Below are 9431 nucleotides of genomic sequence, written 5' to 3' on the forward strand. Positions count from 1 at the left end.
GTGTGATCTTGGGTAAGTTATTTGAGCCCTCGAAGCATCCATTCCTTCATTTATAAAATGGAGGTATAAATAGTGTATACAATGACGGTCAGGGGAGGGTTAGATAAGATGGTGCCAGAGTGCTTAGCCTAGAGCCTAGCACAGAGTGATGGTCAAAATATTGGCTCTTAGAGCTATGATTATGAGCTCAGGGCAGGAGCCCAAACAGAGACTTACTTACTTACTTACTTATTTATTTATTGTAGAGCCTCACTTGAGGATATTTTTTTCCATTGATTTTTAGAGAGAGTGGAAGGGATAGGGAGAGACACACAGAAACATCCATGTGAAAGGGACACATTGATTGGTTGCCTCCTGCACATGCCCTGACCAGGGCTGGGGATCCAGCCTGCAACTGAAGTACACGCCCTTGACTGGAATTGAACCTGCACAAACTAGCTAGGGAAGAGACGGGTCACTTCTTTAGCCCAAACAGCCCCAATATTCATTCACACTCTTTTTATCTCCCCTATGCCAATATTGCTCAACCCTTTAAAATTCTCCTTCACCACAGTTGGTGATAAAAAATTTGCATATTTTTCTCCCTTTATTCTGAGATTCTGATACCCCTCCCATGAGTGAACCTCCATTTGAAAAATAAGTGTATTTTGCACATTTCTTCCATCTAAGAAAATGTTGTCAGGCATTGGTTTGCTTTCTATAGTTTCTACTTTGAAAAATATATGCACATATATTTATATATGAACTAGAGGCCTGGTGCACAAGATTTGTGCATTGGAGAGAGTTGTCCCTCAGCCCGGCCTGTGCCCTCTTGCAGTACAGGAGCCCTTGAGGGATGTTCAACTGCTGGCTTAGGCCTGCTCCCCGGCAGTCGGACATCCTTAGCGCTGCCACTGAGGTGGGAGAGGCTCCTGCCACTGCCGCTGCGCTCCCCAGCTGTGAGCCCGGCTTCTGGCTGAGCAGTGCTCCCCCTGTGGGAGCACACTGACCACCGGGGGGCGGGGGGAGCTCCTGCGGTGAGCGTCTGCCCCCTGGTGGTCAGTGCATGTCATAGCGACCAGTTGTTCCGCCGTTTGGTTGATTTGCATATTACCCTTTTATTATATAGGATGATATATATCTAGTTTCTGTAATATAAACATATAATATTGACTAGATTTTTAAAAACTACAGTTACATTTTCTGATATCTCTATCTAGCTTGTCTGAAAGAAGCCTACCTGTAGTTAAAAAAAAAGTGCAAAGGATACTCTTCATTTCAGTTGGCCATAGGTTGGGGAAAAAACCCTAAGTTTTCCAAGGCAATTTACTACTTGTGTGTGCAAAAATTTTTCATATTTCAATGCATAACTAATATTGTCATAACTCACTTTTTTGAATACTTTTGCAAAAGTAATCTATTTTCCTTTTAAGAAAAATGTACCTGCCCTTGATCATTAAACTTCTATTAAGTACTTTTCTTTTTTCCTTGTGTAATAGTTTTCTATTTCATCCCCAACTTCTTTTATTTAAATGTAAAATTTGTGAGTCAAATATGGCAAGCACTATAAAATACAAAGTTATCTCTAATCCATTACTCTATAGTTTTATTCATTTGCATAATAGGCTTCAAGGTGGGAAAGTATTGACTGTAAAAGTCAGTTAATTTAGAAATAATTCCTATTTCCAAGACAAAGCACTGGACCTAACCTATTCTGTGGTTCATTACTTTTAAGCACGGGCGACCCTGAAAGAAATTTTGTAAAAGTTGAAAATCTGAAAATGGGGATAAAAGAAACAGGGAGAGCCCCAGCCGGGTGACTCAGTTGGTTGGAGTAGAGTCCTGTACATCAAAAGGTTTTGGGTTCAATTCCTGGTCGGGGCACATATCTGGGTTGCATGTTCAATCTCTGGTTGGGGCATGTATGGGAGGCAACCAATTGATGTTTCTCTCTCACATCAGTGTTTCTCTTTCACTCTTTCTCTCTCGCCTCCTCTCTCTCTCTCTAATAATAATAAATCAATAAACATATCCTTGGGTGAGAATTGAAAAAAAAATAGGTAGAGATCTGTAGTGGGTAGAGATTGATATGGCACACTGCCCCTCCCTCCTGCCCCCCAAAAGGAGGATAAGACAAGTAAAAGAAAGTGTTCTGGAAAGGAAGCAAGGGAGCAGTCATGGCTTCATGCAGTTGAGTGGGTAGCAAATAAAGGAATGGGACATCAGAGTCCCAAACAGCGTAATTAGATCTGAATCACATAGAACAACGAGATTTTTTATCCATGTCAGTAGTTTCAGGAAATGATCAAAGGTTAAAAGTGGTTCATTGGTTCTAAGAAGTCTTCTGTGCTTAAAATTCATTTTCACACTGATGTTAAATATAAAAATACCCACAGCTCAACACAGGTGTGCTTCCGAGTCTCTCCCCAGTATATCCTAAACCCTAGAAAGGTTATGTGCTCATGGGCTTATCTACAGATTTTATATTTAATTGCTTTGCACAACAAACAGTTTTCTGAAAACGGAGTTGCAAAATAAATTCTTATAAACAAAAAGATGATAAAGACTGTCTTTTTAGCTTTATGCCTTTTTGGCTAGCACTGTTTGGCTTTGTGAAAAGAAAGTTCATTCATCTATGTTTAGCTGTCTCTCTTGTGCCAGCCTTTGTTCTGGGCATTGGGTTGACTATAGAAGACCTTTCTTTCTTTAAAAAATATATATGTTTTAGTGGATAGAGCGTCAGCCTGTGAACTGAAGGGTCCCAAGTTCGATTCCAGGTACCTTGGTTGCAGGCACATCCCCAGTTAGGGGGTGTGCAGGAGGCAGCTAATCGAGGTTTCTCTATCATCGATGTTTCTGACTCTCTATTCCTCTCTTTTCCTCTCTGCAAAAAATCAATAAAATATATTTATAAAAAAAGACATAACACTGAGCCACACTGGCTGGACTTAATTGAGCTCTTATTATGTTCTGACGAAAAACATCATTGATCATGCCCCCACTGGGGATCATGCCCTGACTGAAATCGAACTGGTGACCTCTTGGCTCCTGGGTTGATGCTCAACCACTGAGCCACCCCAGCCAGGCAGAAGACCCTTCTGAGGAGGTAATGTGTGAGCTGGATTAGACTGTGCCAGATAGAGGAAGGGGGCCCAGAACCCCCAGGAGGGAAAGGACAAACCATTTTTCAGTAGTGGCCACCCTGTGTGTGTCTAGAGCACATTGTGTACCTGCACATCCTTCTGACTTTGGTCCATTTCAACACTGACCCACACCTCTGGGAATGGCAGGACTGACACTCTGCCAGGGTGCCAGAGAGTGGTGGGCCTGTAACGCCATTTCATATATATATTTTATATTGATTTTTTACAGAGAGGAAGGGAGAGGGAGAGGGATAGAGAGTTAGAAACATTGATGAGAGCGAAACATCGATTCAGCTGCCTCCTGCACACTCCCTACTGGGGATGTGCCTACAACCAAGGTACATGCCCTTGACCGGAATCTAACCCGGGACACTTCAGTCCACAGACTGACGCTCTATCAACTGAGCCAAACTGGTCAGGGCTGTAACGCCATTTCTAACTTCTATTTCTCAGACCCCCAGGGTCTGCCACTCTGTGTAGCCCCCACAGACACCACAGATAACACCTGGGAAGGGGCATATTAAGTTTCCTTTCACCCCAATAAATTTAATAAATTTTTAAAAAATCTTAAGTTTTTTTTAAAACTTAAAGATCAGAAAGCAACTCATGGACATGTAGCAATAAGACAATTAGTTCGAAGTTTTAAGAGGTTATGTTGTAGTAAAAGTTTGGGGTACCTGATAGACGGGTTAAACACAACAGGGTCTTCAAAGTGAATACATATAACTTCAGCTCAGAAGAGAGTAACCTAAATAGAAATAATCAGGACAAAACTATTTCTAAGCTGGAGACACCTCACTCAGCAATTAATATTAACTTAAATCAAATGTCGTCTTAGCGTCAGCTTCTTTCCTCACTTTAAGTCTGTGCTCACCAACAGCATTCGCAGCAACAGCAGCCGTAGCATCCGAGAACAGACTAGCCATCCAACGACCTGGACCAGGTGCCCCTTCCAGTGCAATGAAGTAAACTGGGATTCCCGCTTACTAATAAAGCATCCTATGAATTCAGCTTGCTTTAATCAGCCCAAGGCACATTAAGCTTCATGAAGTGACAAATTTAATTTCATAAATTTAAAAAAGTGAGGATGTCACCCTGGGATAAATTGACATAATTCCAAAGGCGCAACCCATGAAGTTCTACCTAAAGCTGCCAGCCAGCCACCGCCGTACCTGCCACACAAGTGCATGTGGGAGGATTTAACCAAAATTTACCTGTAAACAGGAAAATACTATGAACAAGCTCATTGTTGAGGCTTCTTTTAATGATGTGTTTGTTGAGGCACAGCTCCCAACTGTATGGTGACAATGAAAATATTTCAAGAAAAAAAAAAGATTTTTCTTACAGTGAAAGGCACTGATTCAATGCTTCTGCCCCTCTAGACCTCATAAGTTGCAGAACTTGGGGGAGCAGACTAGGGATAGGGACGCTTAAGACATTAACATTTAAACCTATCGACAGTAGTGAGAATAATTGCTGCATTTCATTTATAGAGAGCTGTTCAAGAGAGGTTGAAGAGCACTTGCATTTCAAGGTATGAATATTTTCAGAAGGTGCGTGGCACCCAAGAGCTGTGCCTTTCAATCACCATCTCTGTCAGGAGGTTCCAGTCACTAACCAGCCAAATGGCAAAGGCTCCTTAGAGAGCAGGTAAGCCAATTTGAATGTCTTAATATGACAGAATCCTCCATTTTCTAGAGAAAGAGCTGAAAATTGAAATAGTGAATATTTTAGGGATTTGACAAGTGTCTAAAGTCATTTTTTTCACTTATAAACCTTAGGGACAGACTTCTGGCTGTGCTCTCTGGATCACCCACTTTGACACCACAGAGAGCTTGTTGAGAATGCAGATTTTGGGTCAACAGGTTTCCTAGACGAGTGCTTCTGAAGTTGGGCTTGTGAATCTGAATTTTTAATACACTTCCCAGCAAGTTCTAAGCCCACTCAGGTTTGAGATACAGTATCATTAGACATGTTGGGTGAATAGGAACCTAAACATTAAAACCAAACTGAGCGCCGTATCATTCACTGCAGATCCTTTCGACCTACATCTACGGACACTCTCTCCTTCTTCTCTAAGTTAGTTTGTTTTTACATGTAAATTCAAGAATGCTGTAATTCAGTTTTGGGGGATCATCGTGTCCCTCTGATCCTCAAATTCACCCCTCAAGACCTTAAAACTGCATTAAAAAAATCATATTCAAGCTTAGAATCACAAAAAAAACCATAAGCGCCTCTCTATTTGTATAGGGTTCCCTTCATCATATCATGATAAACCATAACTCAGTCTGTTTTTATCAACTATAATCCCATGTCAGAGGATATAATGCTGGCACCGAAGAAAGCATGGTGGCTTTGGTGACCGGCAGACCTGTCACTAATCCCGTCGCTGGCTCTTGGTAACTCCTTTTATTTGGACAAGATAATCTCTCTGAGCTCCAGTTTCCTCATCTAGAAAGTGTGAATCATGGTGCTTGGGACTGTTAAGAGGACTAAAGATCATTTCAGTGATGTATTTGTTCAATTAGTTCATTCATACATTCAACAAATATTTCCTGAGCACTAACTGTGCACCTAGCACTCCTTCTAGGCCAGGGGTCCTCAAACGACGGCCTGCGGGCCACATGCAAATACAAATATTGTATTTGTTCCCGTTTTGTTTTTTTACTTCAAAATAAGATCTGTGCAGTGTGCGTAGGAGTTTGTTCATAGTTTTTTTTAAACTATAGTCCGGCCCTCTAACGGTCTGAGGGATAGTGAACTGGCCCCCTGTTTAAAAAGTTTGAGGACTCCTGTTCTAGGCCCTTGATGGGTCCTCATGGAACCTGCAATTTTAGAAAAAGGAGCTAAATAGTAAACAAATAAAATTAATAAGTAAATTATAGCATAGGGTAGAAATGCTAAATAAAATGTGTGTGTGTGTGTGTGAGGTGGGGTGGGGGAGTAAAGGCAGGGTAAATAGGATCAGAATTGCAGGAGTGGGGAAGCAGGTCAAGGTAGGTTTCTTTGAGAAAGTGAGATGTGAGCTGAATTGATGGAGGGAAGGGCGTGAGCCAGAGGAAGAACGTTCCAGGAGGAAATGGCTGGAGCAAAGTCTACTCAGGGTGAAAGGTGGAGTGGCTGCAGGGTGTTGAACAAAGGAATGACATGAGATCATATTCCTAACCGATCATTAGCGATGATGCGCTTCAATTATACTAGCACATCTGAGAGAATGTAACAGATGAGTCCTCTTCAATGGGAATAGATTCTGCTTGGGTTTATAGTGATTACTCTTTACAACAGAACTTTAAACACAGGACCAGATTTGCCAAAGGATTCTCCCACAGTTGCATAATAATCTTTAAACATGACATCTCTGGAGATGAGTGTGTGTGTTGTGTGTACGTATGTGCATAGATATGTGCGTGTGTGTGCACATGCTAATACCTAAATCAGTGGTTCTCAACCTGTGGGTCGCGACCCCTGAAAATACATCCTGCGTATCAGGTATTTACATTACGATTCATAACAGTAGTAAAATTACAGTTATGAAGTAGCAATGAAAAGAATTTTATGGTTGGGGGTCACCACAACATGAGGAACTGTATTAAAGGGTCGCGGCATTAGGAAGGTTGAGAACCACTGTCCTAAATGCTACTGCCAGCCCTACCTGGATCCCAGGCAAGTCCCACCTTATGCTGATATTTAGGTGCAAACCTATGTTCCTAGATGTAGAGCGGGGTCTGAAGAAAAAGCAATGGTCCTAAACCTCTGGTCATGAGGCATTATACCTGTGCAAGACATGAAAATTTAGCTCTAGACACACAGCTCAGGCCACTTGACATTCTAGTGAAAGATTTTATAAATTATGCATTTTCTCAATTCTGCATAGTTAAATGAGAGGTGATGTAATCTTAGATCTGTGCGTGAAGGAAATAGGCAGGCCTTTAGGAGGAACCACACAATCTTCAATCGATTCAAAAACAGCAAGGGCAAAAGGGTATCCTTTTTTTTTTTACTTTTCCACAAAAGCCCTGTCACGGAGCATCATGTATTTCAAATAAATGTTACTACTAGGACTTTGGGTTACATTTTAGGGATCTTAGCAGCAAGAGTATTAACTTTCCATATTTTACCTCATTTCTGATCTCTTTATCGATAGTTAATGTTTCTTTACAGCGCATTGTACTTGCTAATATTGCATGAATAAAGTGTAATGGTGCAATAAAATAAAATTTGTCCCTTGGGACAGATAAATGCCAGGCTATTGAAGGGGGACCTTGAGCTATCCACCTTCGGTTTGCCGTTCCATTACAACTGCATGCTGATCTTCATAGATGCTCTAACTATTAAAACTTCATATCGCACAATAACAAAATTGCAGGATTTTAACATTTTTTTCTAATAAGAGATGAGTTCACTATAATAGTCCCCTGTGTTAATTTCCTTTTTTTTATTTGTCTGGAAAATTGAATTAAGCCAGGTCAAATATTCTGATTGACTTCCCTTTCTATGTTCCTTCTAATTGTAATGTAAACTTCATTGGCACTCACTATTATTAAATTATTTGTATCAGTGTTCAAATAGGATGGAAATCCTTGAGATGACAGATGTGGAAGTTTAAATGTATTCTTTGCCGATATAGTCAATAAGGGCATGGGCTCTGGGCCAATGTGCCTGCGTTTGAAACCCAGCCCTGTGCTCACTAGCTGTGTGCTCAAGGGCAAGTTATCTAACCTCTGTGTGACTCAGTTTCACTGCTAGTGAAGGGAGGAGGATAGAGAGTTAGAAACATTGATCAGCTGCCTCCTGCACACCCACTGGGGATATGTCTGTAACCAAGGTACATGCCCTTGACTGGAATCAAACCCAGGACCTCTCAGTCCGCAGGCCAACGCTCTATCCACTGAGCCAAACCGGTTAGGGCTAGAAAAGGATATTTTAGTGAGATTTTTTTGGACTACCTGGGAAGGGAAGGCTGTGATTCCCACAAGCACTAGAACGTAGTCATGATTTCTTCTCTACCCATTCTTCTTAGAACAGCTTGGCCGTATCTTCTCAAAACCTCCCCAAATTCCTACAGCACCCCATTCTGAACTATATGTAATTTAGCTGTCAGTGGTTTATTTCCTGCATTTTATCGATTTTATTACAAAGGCTGGACTGTATAATTGTCTGATGCAGTGGCTGTGCCTTTACTGCATTTCCTGGGTCAAGTAAGTAATCATGAGTTACTTGATTATTAATCTTGGAAAGAATCAATAGCTTATCTGGACTCAATATTGATTTCATACGCATCTGTATACCTGGTCAGTTGATGACAAGTAGCAAAACAAACCAACGTAAACTGTCACTGGAAGTCTCATGAACTCATGTTCTTTTCCGTCAAGATTCTCACAAGAAGCTTTTGTTATGAATTTAAGCCCATATGAAATGTAACACAAATTGTTTCCTGGACAATAGAAACTAGTTGCTAACACTTACATTCTTTCTACTTGTTAAACACTGTTTTAAGTATTTTTTTCTATAAGAACACAGGTTTCTGAGATTCAGATTTAAAAATCTAACAAATAATTAAAGAGTAAGGTTTAAAAACGTTGTAGGTGTAAAAACTAATATTAAAGAACTGAAATATATAAATCAAAGTCACATTAGGGCTTGAGTTACACACAGCAATTTTTACAAAGTAATTAATAAATATATATATATATTAAGCTCTCTCTAGTGCAGTGGTTCTCAACCTGTGGGTTGCGACCCCTTTGGGGGTCGAAGGACCCTTTCACAGGGGTCGCCTAAGACCATAGGAAAACACATATATAATTACATATTTTTTTGTGATTAATCACTCTGCTTTAATTATGTTCAATTTGTAACAATGAAATTGGGGTAACCACAACATGAGGAACTGTATAAAAGGGTCGCAGCATTAGGAAGGTTGAGAACCACTGGGCTAGTGTCATCTTTTAGCCTTGGAGGGAGCTAAGTTGTGTGTGTGAGGGTTGGTAATGGAGGTGGTGGCTATTTGATTCTTTCTAAGTTTAACAGTCAAGTCACCGAGGATTACTTACTATATATGCCCAGGAACCCAGGTGAAGCCATTGCTACTAAAACATAAGACAGTACAGTCCAGCTTGATGGATGTGCAGTAAGAGAGAAGATGTAAAAATATAAATAACCAATAGCTCAGTTGTGTAGGTCATGTTAGGGTGCTCTAAAGTTTGGGAAGGGTTTTGAGGAAAAGATGGGGCTAAGCTGGTCTAGGAAGGATGGGTAGAGAAGAAATAATGAGTACATTGCAGTGCGAGGAAGCATAATTTTTTCTTTCCA

The sequence above is a fragment of the Myotis davidii genome, unplaced genomic scaffold, assembly GCF_000327345.1.
Source record: "Myotis davidii unplaced genomic scaffold, ASM32734v1 scaffold705, whole genome shotgun sequence".
NCBI classification, from domain to species: Eukaryota; Metazoa; Chordata; class Mammalia; order Chiroptera; family Vespertilionidae; genus Myotis; species Myotis davidii.